The sequence below is a fragment of the Lepeophtheirus salmonis genome, chromosome 5 (genome assembly GCF_016086655.4).
Source record: "Lepeophtheirus salmonis chromosome 5, UVic_Lsal_1.4, whole genome shotgun sequence".
In the NCBI taxonomy this organism is placed as follows: domain Eukaryota; kingdom Metazoa; phylum Arthropoda; class Copepoda; order Siphonostomatoida; family Caligidae; genus Lepeophtheirus; species Lepeophtheirus salmonis.
The window spans coordinates 6,063,135-6,077,866 of record NC_052135.2 but is presented as its reverse complement, the minus strand read 5'-3'; the positions used below and the strand labels follow the sequence as shown (position 1 = coordinate 6,077,866).

Below are 14,732 nucleotides of genomic sequence, written 5' to 3'. Positions count from 1 at the left end.
AAATCTACATTTATGTAGTGTTGTGTCAGTTCTTATTTAGGACTGAAGACTGAAGTCCCGCCCGTTTCAGTCTTTGTCCGGCCCAGTTTAGTTGTAAAACTGATAAAGTTCAGTCCTTGATGACTTCACTAAACTTTATGTCTTCTTTTTTAATCAGTTCTAGTACTGACACTCCGAAGGACCGACAGTCTTTAGGACCAGTCCCAAGGACTGATAGCACCGGTCCTTAGACTGAACTGGACCAAATAAATAAAACGTACACAACATTACCTTTATGAACTCTTTTCAAGCATATAGTCGTTCTAAAATTCTTTGTTAATTTATAAAAATGACCTTAACTCATTTATTTAACTAGTATATACTTCATGATGTATGTTGTATGTATCAAATTCTCCATTAATTTCCCTGTAGGATTTTTGCAAAATTTAACCAACTTGTAGATTATAATTAGTGAGGTTGTACATATTGCTCCCCCCTCTTCGCCTAGGTACTTGTATAAATAAATTATCTTGTAAATACAATGTGTACCTTCCAACATCTATGACGCAATAACCTCTAAGAACAAAATGAACATGGATGAAAATAATATTATAATGCCATAATTTTTTAGTTGCTACCTGAAACTAGGTTTTTTTTTAATTTTCCAAGTCTGTTGTCATTATTTTTATATTCTTCAAGAGATTGCTAGTATAAAATAATCACTTGAGCGTAAAAGACGAAAAGTAACACTGAGGATTTGTTGGTGAGATAGAAGTGTAGGTCCTTCTTGGACTCGGAGTAGAATTAAGGATCAATATCGGAGTAATGTCATTACCAGATTCGAAGTGGGTTTTTTGTTTATTTCCTTTATTTAATGGCTGCTTGCAACTAATTTAATGAAACGTTATAACAACTATACTGCACTTCTCTCAAACGTTACGTTCTTCAAATTATTAGGTTGATCATGTTCATTTTCGGTTTCGTTTTTCTTTACACACCTCAGGATAATATTATTTTCATCTATGAAGATTACCATTACCAAAGATGCTAAAATGTTCTAAATCCTCGTAAATATAAATCAAAAAGAAAAATATATATTGGCAACCTTGATAAACGACATATCTATTGGAAAAAGATGACTATATAAAGTATAGTCCTTAGTCACTATTACGCTTGAATTTTCAAAATAGGGATAAATTATTAATAAAACACTAATATCTTGCAGATTACCCTAATAATTTCTTTTTCAAATGTCTACTAACGAGGATTTGGATAATACCTCATATCTCTAACTATAACAATTATATTAAAATGAAGATAGTATAGCTACTCACGTTTATTTTTGGTATTTTATAAAAATGAAACCGAAAATCAACATGGTAACCCTGACAATTTGAAGAATGTTTTGAAGGAGAACAGCTTAGCTGTTATGATGTTTCATTAGATCAGCTACAAGCAGCTGTGACGATGGGGGGCAACTCTGCAACAAATCGTTAGGGTTACTCTTTGTCTTTTATGAGAACACACGGATGTTAAATCAGGTTTAGAATATAGTTAGTCATAACAACCTTGATTAGGGTTAAAAATCCAAAAAAAATATACCACGTTGAAGAATCCTCACATATCTAATAAGAAGAATGTACCAGAATCAATTAAATAGCTCTAAAATAAAATATCTTTGACGTCAATGATAGCCAGGAAATACCAGAGTTTAAATATATTATTACTAATATAAAAAATATGGAATCCACAAGTTCATTATTACGTAGGAACCTCACGTGGTTGATCTTCAGGGGAACGACTATACATAAAGGGAGCGCACTCTTCTCTGCATACAACATACTTTACCCTTTATGTATTTCATTTTTATTTCTCTGCTTCTATGTATTTTTTTTAGTCATCGTATTTTATAAATAAGATGTAGTAGTTTTGAATATGTTTTCATAATGTGCGGAGGGACCGTGTGTGGGTTACATATATACAGTGAAACATTATTATTCCTCTGTGGTTCTCTCATTTTCTAAACCTATCAAATTAAAAATATAAGTTTTGAGATCATAAAACGCAGGCGACTGATTTATTCAGTAAGTTAATCTTTTATATTTAGGTATCATATACAAAAAATCTTCAAAGATCCCTTTGATAACGGTTGTTATTTACGTATATTATTTGTTAAATGATGTTCCTTTGAATAATAACATACTGGTTCCGTTTATTTGTAGTCATTAAACTTATCTAAGGGAGTATTTCAATGTTTTTTACGTATATGTATTTTAAGAAGTCAAGAATATAATAATAAAAATCTCTATATTAAAAATGATGATTTAGAAAGCTTATATATAATATATATATACATAAATATAAGGCTTATAGCAATAGTATGCATTTAAAAAAGTATGTAATAGGAGCCAAAATATATTTCTACAACCTAATAGTATTATATGTTTAGCTACTTTATGTATTATTTTATTTGTTATTAGCAAATGATTTTAAAAGTAATGTTTCATTTATAATAATAATTTGTAAATATTTGTCAAAAACATTTTGAAATGAATCAAATTGTGTATTAATAATTTTTGAAATCTTAAAGATGTACATACTGTCCGTCCAAGAAAATGCTTAGCATTCAAATACCTATTTTTCGTCGTTATTTAATGACATAATTCTTTATTTACTAGTCACTTAAAAACAAAAAATATATATATAATTAATATTAAGAAAAATCTAATCAAGGTTGCACGTATAACTTTCTTAGAAGGAGATTGTGTGTACACGATATTTATTTTTAAGTCTATATGTAGTGTGTAAGGGTCTCATTTTATCACTTTAAACATATAGAGTACATATCAAAAAAATAATAATCTTATTAAAGTTTTATATACGTACTATCAATAACTCCAGAACAATTTAAAAGGTTATCAAACAACATATACTCATTTGAACTGTTATTTCTGAGACCTTGAAGTTATGTCAGCCTTATGTTCCTTGTTTATTGTAAAAATGGGTGTGTTCATTCAATATAATAATAGGATATAAGGGGGGAGGGGGTAATTCCTTTATAAGACATAACTGTTTATCAAGTCTTCCTAATGACCTCATGAAACCCCGCTTTTACTTCATTATTTATTGTCAATCATGTTTAACGTCTGGCACGACTTGTCTGTATCGTGGTAAAACTTAGTAGGATATATACAATAATTATGACTGAAAACATTATGAAATGTGAAAATCCCAGCTCAAAGCACAGTTGATATCACAAAAAAATGATGCCAAGGAGTAATTTAATTTTTTTTTGACAGAAAGTCGATTTTCTCTTAGTGTTTAAAATTTGAGATTCTGTCAGGTTTTGATTGGATCGAGTGTGTCCTAGTTGCTATTCTTGTTAATCAATTTGTATTTTAACAACATAGATGGCGTCCCCCAAAAAAAATATGTTCGATCATTTTATATTTGATTATATTTTTGTCAACTCTGGCAACGAAGTTGAACGGAGGTTATGTTTTTTTCTCTCTCTGGTTGTCACCAGGATTAAGGCAAAAGTTACAGATCAATTTTGATTTAATTTGATATGAGGATTATATTTGGTCTAAGTAAGAGGCCATTAAATTTTGAGAGTTTAAGATATAATGTCAAAATAGCAGAAAAATATAATCTACAATAACTTTGGAAAATTATAAGGTACAGAGTTCAAATTGGTATTATTATGTAGGTTTAATAAAAATGCTTTATATAGTAATAACTTCAAGGTCAATATGGAAGGTCAAATTCACACAAAAGGTGAAAAATGCATAATCGACCATCACTTTTGAACAGATTGTGATACAGAGCTGAAATAATCTCTTTGTGGCACACAATATGTACATATACATATATAACACATATTAAAATATGAATACAATAGATATTAAATTCAACTTTGCCCATTTTCACTTAAACATATAAATGATGTTTCATTAAGTAAAAATGACCATAGGGGAGATTTGCGCTCTACCGAGTACTCTTTCTATTTCTTATGGAACTTTTCTGTTTTTATAGAAGTATAGGATGATTCCATACAAGATCTGGAGTAATTGATGTGTACATAACTATATTTTCTCCGTTGTTTTGGTCAACTAACTTGACGTGGAAGAATAGCTACTAGGCCGCCCTCTATACAATTAAAAGCTGACAGGATCTCAACTTTTAAATGCTAAAAGGAAATCAAATTTCTGTCAAAAAATTAAATTACTCCTTGCTATCATTTTTTGTGATATCAACTCGTCTTTGAGCTTTGATTTTTCACATTTCATATTGCTTTCAGTCATAATTATTGTTTAAAATCCTATTGATTTTTGCTGCGACACTTGCAGTGTGCATCTGCAAACAAGTCGTGCCGAACGTTAAACATTCTCCCTATAGGGACTATTCAAGAGAATAGCTGAATATATTCATTATTAGTACTTTGGAATATAGATTATTGACTATATATGTAGAACTCAAATGGGGGTCCTCCCTTATCTTTGATAAGGAAGTCTTATCCCTTTAACAAAAATCTTCATACATACAATTATGTACATGAATATTAAAAATATAATGTCCTTGTTTTAACATTCTATCAGTATGTTTTGTATTTATATTTTAAGAAGGAATTTGTCACTTAAAACACAATTTGTATTCCCCCCCCCGTTTTATCTAATGCATTTTACTATAATGTATCAAGTTTCCTGTTAGTCGGTAATTCACTGAATATATTTTCGATGTGATAAAATTGGGTTAATTTCGAGACTTATTATTTCTCTATAAAAAAAAATGTCGAAAAATACCTGTTAGCTGAAGGAGATTTCCGTCAAAACTTCGAAACTCCCTCAAGATGTCACGATCTCCTGCGCCGATAGCAGTGCCTAGAAGTCTGCAAAGACCCTTGGAACCTCTATTCGGACTACCTAAAACATCAATAACTCCATTATAGCCCCATACCGCCGAGAAGAACCAAAACTTATGCAGAAACAATATGATTGACTTCTGGCCTACCTTCATGTGGCTCTCCTCAAACCCAGACCTCACCCCCTGGGATTCTGCAGTTTGAGACAACTTGAAGAAGAATGTCTGCCGCACCTCTCATCCAAATTTAAATTTGCTCTGATAACAGCGTGGTACATCATGGCACGGCCTTAATTGTCAAGAGCTGCCAATGTGTTCGCCGGTGTATCGAGGCTGTTATTGCTATAGAAGGAAGACATATTGAATAAAAATATAGTACATAAACATGTCACAAATAGGTTTTGAGTTATCTGGATTCCACGAAAATCAAATTTTTCGTAATTTAGTCATCCTACAACAAATATTGGGTCCCCACTCTGTAGAGTAATACATTAATAGCATCCTCGACGTCCTATTGGACATTAATATATGTATCATTGATTTCTTCCTGTATAAGTTTTAATTTGTATGCCTAAGTAGGAATTATGTATCTCATAATTGATGTTATTTATTATAAAATGTGCCAAAAAAAATTATTATCCATTAAATTATACAAATGTTTACCCTTGGATTGAGATATCTTTTATCTGTATAAACAAGAAAATAACTGTAGGTATAACTCAAAATTTCTACTTTTGTCACAAACAGAGAACAATATTATGAATAAAGCCTTATAGATGAATAATTATATAACAAATCCTTTTATTTTCCAAATAATATGCTATGATTATTATTTTATTTTTGAGGAGAGAACCATCTAAACATAAACTTATGGGTAATGAAGAATAACACTGATGCTTTGTTGTAGAGTAATACGCCTCAGTCCTCGGTGGACTAACTAAGAGTATAATTGAGGATCGATATCGTACTAATTGTTACATACAGGGTGGTCCATTGAAATCTGAACCCTTAATTAAAACATAAGCAATTAGTTGCAAAACAAAAACAAACTTGAACTCTCTAGCTTACGTTCAAGTCCAGAAAATGACAGGTGAACATAATAGACGAATTTCCATTCGTGCTCTTAAAGCAGTTGGGCGTCTCCCGGACAACTGTCTACGTCGTCAGCATGTCTAAAACGTTATAGAGGAAGAATGACTCTTTTAAAAAGGACAAATTGGACACGGAGGAGTTAAAGAAAACAACCCAGGTCAGTCCCCTCAAGTCCATGAGAGCCCATGCAAGAGATCTTGGGGTTTCACACACGACCGTCCAGAGAGCAATCAAACAAGTGGGTGGAAAAAGGGTGAGGGTGAAGAGCCTAATTTTGACACCAGCAATGAAAGAAACCTGTTTCATCCGTTGCAAGATTCTTTTGAGCTCTTTTTTTGACACTTTTGGCCCCTATACAACCCTGATGCCAACCCTCTTGACAACATATTTTGGGTGCATGTTGAGAGGAATACCGATTCTCTCAAAGCCACTGTCACCCAGCACTGGGAGGCCAAGACAGAGGTCTACATCTGCATCTGGTGCCAGGCCATCCGCCGCCACCTGGGACCCATGATTACCGCTAAGGGCGGCTAAATTCATGATAATAATAGCTCAGACATACATCTATTTAAAGTATTAAGTTTGTTGAAATTTTATTCTTATTTAATAAATTTTATCCTGTAGATGTTTAAAATTCAAAGTGTTCCGGTTTTAATGGAGCACTCGTTGTTTCCTTGCTAGATACGGAGTGGAATTTGTGTTTGTTGATTTCCTTCTACTCATAGCTGCTCCCAGCTCTTCTAATATAACGTCATGACAGTTAAGCTGGCGTCCTCCCAAACATCCTTCAAATTGTTAGGTTATTTTCTCTTTCTTATTAAAAACATACCCGTAGGTTATCTTTTTGACAACTATTATATATTATTCATGAAGATACCATTTTTCTTCAAGAAAAAACTAAGTTTAGTGATTTGAAAAATAAAAATGGTTGTTGCTTGTGCTCTTTCTCCTTTTTTGTTCATTATTTAATAACCTCTTAATAATATGTCGTTGTGGTGTAAGCTTCTCCCTCTGAAGTAGGTATTCTCGCCTATCTTTGATGTAGATTGTTTTAAAAATGCATAATACAATAAATATACATGAATACTAGCAAAAGCATATCTGACAATTATCAGGCCAAGGAGGAAGAGGAAAATCACATTGAAAAAAATTATTCAGAAAATACTTCTATATACTAATAATTATAATATGAATGGCTTGTTGTTGTCGAGATAAATCCTGATAATTCTAATTCTAATCCACTTGGATTCTTTGTACTATATTAATCCGATTAAGTAAGATAATCCACAAAGTCTCATCCTAACAACCCCCTCCCTCAAAAAAAAAAAAAAAAAGTAAAAACCCTCATGATATTGGCTTGATTGTAACCTTAATATTATTATTATTAATTAAAAAAAAGTCCTATAAACTCAAATAACATAACCAACATATATGCATAAAAATGTTCTAGATAAGAAATCCATTTTCATTTACTTTAAAATCCCAAATCGAAATTCTCGAAGAAAATTGCTAAAAAAAAAAAAAAATTGTAATTTTGAAAAAAAGGTGCGAATAGTATTTATTGGAATTGTAAAGAGAAACACAAATATACCATTATTTTTTTCGTATCTGCAAAAATAAAACAGTTATGAAGAATAATGTTATCGAAAAAATAACGCAGTTAGAGTCTTAAATTTTATGTCCAAACTGTATCATTTTGTAGCATTTCTTTTTAAAAAATTGAAAATTGATGCTCAATGAAAAAAATAAGAAATAAAAAGAGAAAAAAATAGAATAATATTCAGAAAATGACAGATATTTCAGTCATAAATCAATTTTTATGAGTCAAATTTTTATACAAACAAATTTCTAGACAAATAATCTCTACAACCTTAATTATTTACTGATCCACTATTTCATCGGAAGTTCCTTTTTTTTGCACCTGAAAGAAACAAAATGTGAATTTTCACCTATTTCTTTTTTTGCCAATAACTTTTTTGATTTTGAATAAATTTAGCAAACGTAGTTATTCGTAGAGTTGTTTTTTGAAACGTCAATCTAAGATTAATTATTATTGTTTAATTTTTGAGGAGGGAACATCTAAGTATAAAGTGCAGGAGCTCATGGATAATGGAAAGTAACACTGAGGATTTGTTGGATTAACTAAGAGTATAATTGAGGATTGATATCCGAGTAATTCCTGCCTATATCATTGCTAAATACGGAGGGTCATTTGTGTTTATTAGTTTACTCCCATAGCTGATCGCAGCTAATTTAATGAAATGTATTGACAGCTAAGCTGTTCTCCACTCAAAATAATTCAAATCGTCAGAGTGGCCACGTTAAGGTTCGGTTTCATGTTTTTACAACTATTATATTTATGATTCATGCATAAAATGGAATTTCAATCATTTCATCAAACCTACTTACCACAATCCTCTATTATATGTATACTTCATATAAAATGAATCATTTCACTTTTTGTTTGCAACTTGTACTACACAACATATTATATGTATAACGTGAATCTTTTTTTAGATTGAGTACTTCTCATGCGTCTTACCCTATGTATTTTTAAACACGTTAATTCCATAAAGTTTATTATTAGTTTTAAGGTCTTTCATTTACATTATAAAATTATTGCTATACAGTACACTATGTATTTATATCAGACTTTAACAGAAAACATGTTGACTTGTTCATAGGAAATAGGTTTTTTTCCCCCAAGTCATTTTTCATAATTATATCAATGCAAAAAGGAAAAAAAAATACTCTGAAATGTGGGGACGTATATACTATGCGGTCTTTCATTGCCTAAGGCTTCAAATTAAAACTAATAAATGCATGATTTATAACATAAATCTAGTTTAAATAGTAATACATATAATGGAATCATTGATATTAATTAATAAGGACATCATGCTTCTTTGATTCAAGTTCAATCCTGGATTATAATTGTTATGTAACAACGACGTTTCTTTTCTTTTATTAATATGACGTGGGATTAGTTTTTAAGCATAGTCGATGAATGTATCTTTTAGCAAGAAGAGTCAAATTGTATATATATTTTATTTTCATAGTGTATGTACATTCTTTTAAATAGTCATCCCTGTAAAATATATCTTAGTGTATGATTGTACCCCCGATCCAATCGTCTCCTTGTTTCGCTTTTCCTCCGGTCCGTTACTTCCGTATTTAGGTAGCGTTAGTGGAACACTACCATAATTATAATGAATTAAGGTATTTTATTCAAAGAACATTCGAGTTTTGTTGTTGTTAACTTGAACAACTTATTTTGCTAAGTTGTTGTCATTATTCTTTAATTCTTGAGGAGATAAGAGCAAAGTATAAAGTAATCCAACTGTGTGTGCTCATGAATGATTAAAGATGGATAAAACATGTCCTAGAAAGCGGGAACGGCGTTTTCTAGTTGGGAATCGGAACATGATTTGCTATTTTCTAAAACTGTTGTTATAATTTTTTTAATTCTTAAAGACAGAACATCAAAGTGTATAGTAATAAATAGTGGCTGTGCTCAAAAAAAGGCGGAGAGTAACAATGTCGGTTTGCTCAGGAGTTATAAGTGTTAGTCTTTGTTGGACTCAGAGTAGAATTGAGGATTGACATGCGAGTAATTTCTTGCTATGTACAGAGTGGGAAATGTGTGTTAATTTCCATCCTCTCGCAGCTGCTTGCAGCTGATTTAATGAAACGTCATGATAGCTAAACTGCTCTCCTCCCCAAAGAGTTTTTGAATGATGAGAGTAACAATGAGCAGTTTTTGGGGAGATATTAGTGTAAGTCCATGTTGGACTCAGAATATTATTGAAGATCAAAAATGGAGTAATTCCTAATTATGTCCTAACTTGATATGGAGTGAGACTTGTGTTTATTTTTTATATGATTTTTTGACCCAGGGAGTACTTTATCACTTTGCTAGGCCTCATCTAAATCATATTCATTTTTTAAATGTTATATAAAGTACTTCCCTCTTAAACAAAACGGCTGCAAGATTTAATTCATTTTATACAGTGATCCCTGTATATTATACTCCTTTTTTTATCTTTATATTTTATAAGATATACATCAGGGAGCACAATATACCTTCAGATTGTTTTTCAGATATACATAGATTAATTTTTACTAGCTAGATGGCTCTTAAGTTGAATCAATGTTACTTTTTAAAGACTTTTTCACGAGAATTGGCAAGTTTTTTTTTTTTTTTTTTTTTTTTTTTTGCAAAAGAATAGATATTTAACTCAATTCAGTCAAATTGTATCAACTAAAATTGTACATTATAGTCACTTAAGGAAGGACCCTAATTCACCTAGTAGAACATCTTCTTAGATAAAAGGGAGCAAGAATTGATCTTAGTAAAAATAACCGGACATGAAAATTTATTTTAGTAATAGTTATAAAGAATATATATACCGGTAGTTGCATAAATACGCGGACTATTTGTGGCAGATAATTAAATGTGTAATAAAATTCGTATGACGTTTTTTTTTTTTTTTTTTGAGAATTATATAATAGAGAATTTATTCTGGTATAAAATTTAATATAATTACTGAATATAACTGCCATCAGCTGCTATGAGACCCTCCAAGCGCTCGCGGAAGGCCTTGCACACATTGAAGATCTAATGGTCTTCAATGGCTGCACATTGCTCATTGACGCCGGCCTTCAATGAGTCCAAATTCGGGTGGCGGGTAGCACAGACCTTCTTCTCAATTTGCCACCACACACTGTAGTCAAGGGGATTCAAATCAGGTGATTAAGGTGGCCAAATGTTTTTGTTCCAAAATGGCATGTTGGCAGCGAGCCAATCCTGAGTAATTCCAGAGGTATGGGCAGGTGCCCCATCCTGCTGGAAGATAAAGGGCCCCATTAGAGATCTTGAGGGCCTATGGAAGGACCTTGTCCTAGACAGACCTACCGGCGCGGAGGAGAGTGGAAACCATATGACGTTTGACCTCGTCATTCATCGTAAACGACTTTGTTTGATGCGAGTAAAAAAACTAAAAGCAAAGGCAAAAGATTTACCGAGTTACTCGTGCTGGAATTTTTTATTTCCAGTCACGGAACCTTGATATATAAACGTTTAAAAATTAGTCCGCGTATTTATGCAACTATCGGTATACTGTGTTACTTTTACTGATTTTTTTTTTTTGATAAGTTAGGAGCGTCTGTGGTTTTTTTATCTCTTTTTGAGTGATGCTAGAAATGAGACTAAACATTACTCGAATCTTTATAGTTTAGATCAAGGATGTCCATCCTTTTCATACAATGGGCCTCCTTACCATTTGAAATATTTTAATGGGTTACAGAACCTATTAAATTAAATTTCATGAAAAATGGCTTCATAAAACAAAATTGTAAAATAAATATTCATTTCAAATTTAGGCCAAATAAAAAAAAAAGTTAAAATCTAATTTTTCAATGCCAATCTTGTTTTTTGCTCTCTCACATAATTTGGTCAAATGATTTAAAATAAAAATCTCTGTTTTCTCATTAAATTTTTTCTATTTTGGAAATATTGTTCAATATTTGTAAGTGTTATGTGCGTTCTACGGGATTTGATGATATTGTGACATTTTTCTAAAAAAATCTACTTGATGTGAAAATGAGTTGTGGGCCGCACTTAAACATTAAATAAGACATCTCTGGTTTAGATCGTAAGTAAAGGAGTTATTCCAAAAAAATATTTGGTACAGTTTTGAGTATTTAATTGAAAATTGTTGGCTCTAGTTAAGTGGAGTTTTTTTATTCCGAGTAATATTCGAATCCATCACTATTTTTTTTAAATAGTTATTTATTTGATAAAAAGCTATAGTTTTACAATTTCTTATCACTCTCTGTCTCCCCTCTCTATAAATACTTTTATCATTTGATATGATAAAATATTCATATTTATAGAAAAGAGATTTATAAGTTTTTGCCTAGGGAGGGGAGTGTCCTTTAAGTATTTGATTTGATACTTAGAATACTACTTATTATAGAAGCTTGTTAAATAAAAATTTTTGATGATTAAATATTCGTTAAGTTCCGATTGTTTAAATTTTACAGTATTTAAATGACCAGATTAAAAATTAAGTAAATCCATTTTTGTCCCTTGCAATTTTTTTTCTGTGCTATTTAATAAGTTCACTACTCATGAGATAAACAATAATGACAACAGCCGAGGAATAGAAAATTCCATTTTTAAATTACCAATTCCAAAAAAAAATAACAAATAACCACGATTTACATCAGTAGTTGTTATTACTTCATACTTAGATGTTCTGTCTTCAAGAATGACAAAATAATGACAACATCTTTGAAAATAAAAAATCCTCTTCAGATTAAAGTTTTGTCGCTAGAAATTTCACAGTAGATGTACCTTCATGTGATGTATTAAAAAGTATTAGCACTTAACTCTAACTCACAATTTGTTTTGGAAGTTAGAGGCCCTTTTTTGAAAAACTGACCAATAGACCAATATTTCTTCATGCTCAGGGTAATATAGGGCATCAAAGTTGCATGAGTATAAATGAAACTAATTGGTTTATTGTTTTTATTTGGCTACTAATTAGGTAGTAATGCATAGCCATGACAATATGGGAAACACCCACTAAGCCAGGGCCAATATTACCCCCTTTAGTGTGTCTCATTATACATTCATTTAATAACCAGTGATGAAAATCGTATATATTTTGGCCATGTTAAAAAAAAAGCAAAACTAAAATCAACACGGTAACCTTGACAATTAGAAAAAGGTTTTAGAGGAGAGCAATTTAGTAGTAATGTGTTTTCCAACAAGGACTTACAGTTATAAATCTGCAACAAATCCTCAAGGTTACTCTCCGTCTTTTATGAGCACACAAGGATGTTCAATCAGGTTTGGAATATAATTGAATGTAGTAAGATAGGAAGTTCACTACTGCGTAGTTAAATAGCCATGACAAAAGGTGAGTAAAACTAATTAATGAACAAATTAATGGAAATAGGACTCCAACTTGAGATGCCCAGAGCACTAGCAATCTCACACACCTTCACTCTTCTGTTATCCATCACCACCATATCATGGATTTTATCAATGATTTCTACAGTAGTAACCTCAACAGGATGTCCAGAAGGTTCAACAACACTTGTGCCCATATTGCCACTCCGAACATTTTGAAACCACTTATACACTGTTTAAATCGAAGGACCAGAGTCCCATAATGTTTATCAAGCTTCTTTTTAGTCTCTTGAGGCGTTTTACCTTTCATAAAGTAATGTTTAATCAACACGAGAGATAGTCCATTTTTTGAAAATCACTCCACTTCCTCGATTCAAACGAATGTCAAACAGAAATAAATAGACGACTCTGGCTAAAAGTTGGTGTTTGTTATTCAAAGAGATGTTATAACTAAACATAAACTCAATACGTCCAAATAGTGCCATCTCTCAGACTTTGCACGGACTTTCAAACGACCCTCTTATATTTTATAATTTTACAAAAAATGTATCATCTTAAAACTGATGATTATTACTACATAATTCTACATATTGTATTCTATTTTAGTATTTTATCTTTGTTTTGACAATAAATTTCATCCACTAATAGACTTCAATAATAATATATAAAAAATCTGTGAAAAACGGGTACTAGAAAAACTGCCCTGGGGAAAATTGCCAGTGGAAGATTATCCTGGAGAAAATTGCCAGTTAGGAAAATCGCCCTTATTTTGTTCAAACTTCATGATGAATAATAACACATTAAAAATGACAAATATTTAAGCATATTTGTTTGTTCCATCCCCCAAGGGAGTACCTTCAAGTGTGAGTAATATTATTGCAATATAATTTTCTCGAAATTTTTTAAATTAAATCTAATCTTATAAGAAATAGATTGAGAGGATTGGTTAGGAGGGGGGATAAATAGCTTAGGACCTCTTAAATTAGTTGAATATCTCCACCCTTTGATTGGCCAAGTGGTAGTGTGGGATTACTAAAAACCACCGCCAATACATCCAAGGATGTATTAGATGAATTGGCGGTAGTTTTTAAGAATCCCACACTACTCCTTGGGCACTTGCCAATCCAAGGGCAGAGAGTATTCAACCATATTGTAAGAGGGCCTAACCTATTTACCACCCCCCTCTTATATTATATTAGTATTACTCACACTTGAAGGGACTCCCTTGGAGAATTAAACAAAAAAATATGTTTGGATATTTGTCATAAATAATATTAAGGGAATTTTTAATGTGTTAGTATTCATCATGAAGTTTGAACAAAATATGAACAATTTTCGTCTTAGTCAATTTTCTCCAGGGCAATCTTCTACGGGCAATTTTCTCCAGAGCAGTTTTCCGCACACGGAAAAAGGGTACAAATAATAAACACATACCTTTTTCACATGAGTAGCCCAATTAGCTTGAATGCAATATGGCTTAAATATGATGTATTCTATTGTCCCATCAAAACAAGGTATCTCTAGAATGAATAGTAAAGTATATATATTCGGGGTTCTTATACTCATTCGGGGGCCAAATTAGCCCTACTGTACAAAACATAATTGTGACTCCCTTTACTTACATTTTAACCTATCAAATGGCTTTATATTTAAAACGCTCCATATAATTGGCTACAATTGGGTGAATTACATGGATTGTATGATTAATTATACTAGTTTATGTATTTTAAATTCATATTTTTTATAGATGTCTTTGAGAATTGGTAATTTTTTTTCTTTTTCAATAATTTGTCCTTTGGCAATAAGTATGCAGATTGTACCAATACACATTTTCTACCATAAAATCTAAGTAAAGGTCGAAAATGATAAAAGATGTAAATAA

General features: G+C 31.5%; 1 protein-coding gene across 1 annotated transcript in view; it reads left to right on the top strand.

Annotated features, from left to right (window-relative positions):
* Positions 1-685: 685 nt before the first annotated feature.
* The window catches only part of LOC121117824 (myosin light chain kinase, smooth muscle), a 31,014-nt gene continuing 16,967 nt past the window's right edge, over positions 686-14,732 (top strand). Inside the window, exon 1 of the mRNA XM_040712328.2 lies at positions 686-2,063. The gene's annotated coding sequence lies outside the window, so the exon portion shown is untranslated. The remainder of the gene's footprint in view (positions 2,064-14,732) is intronic.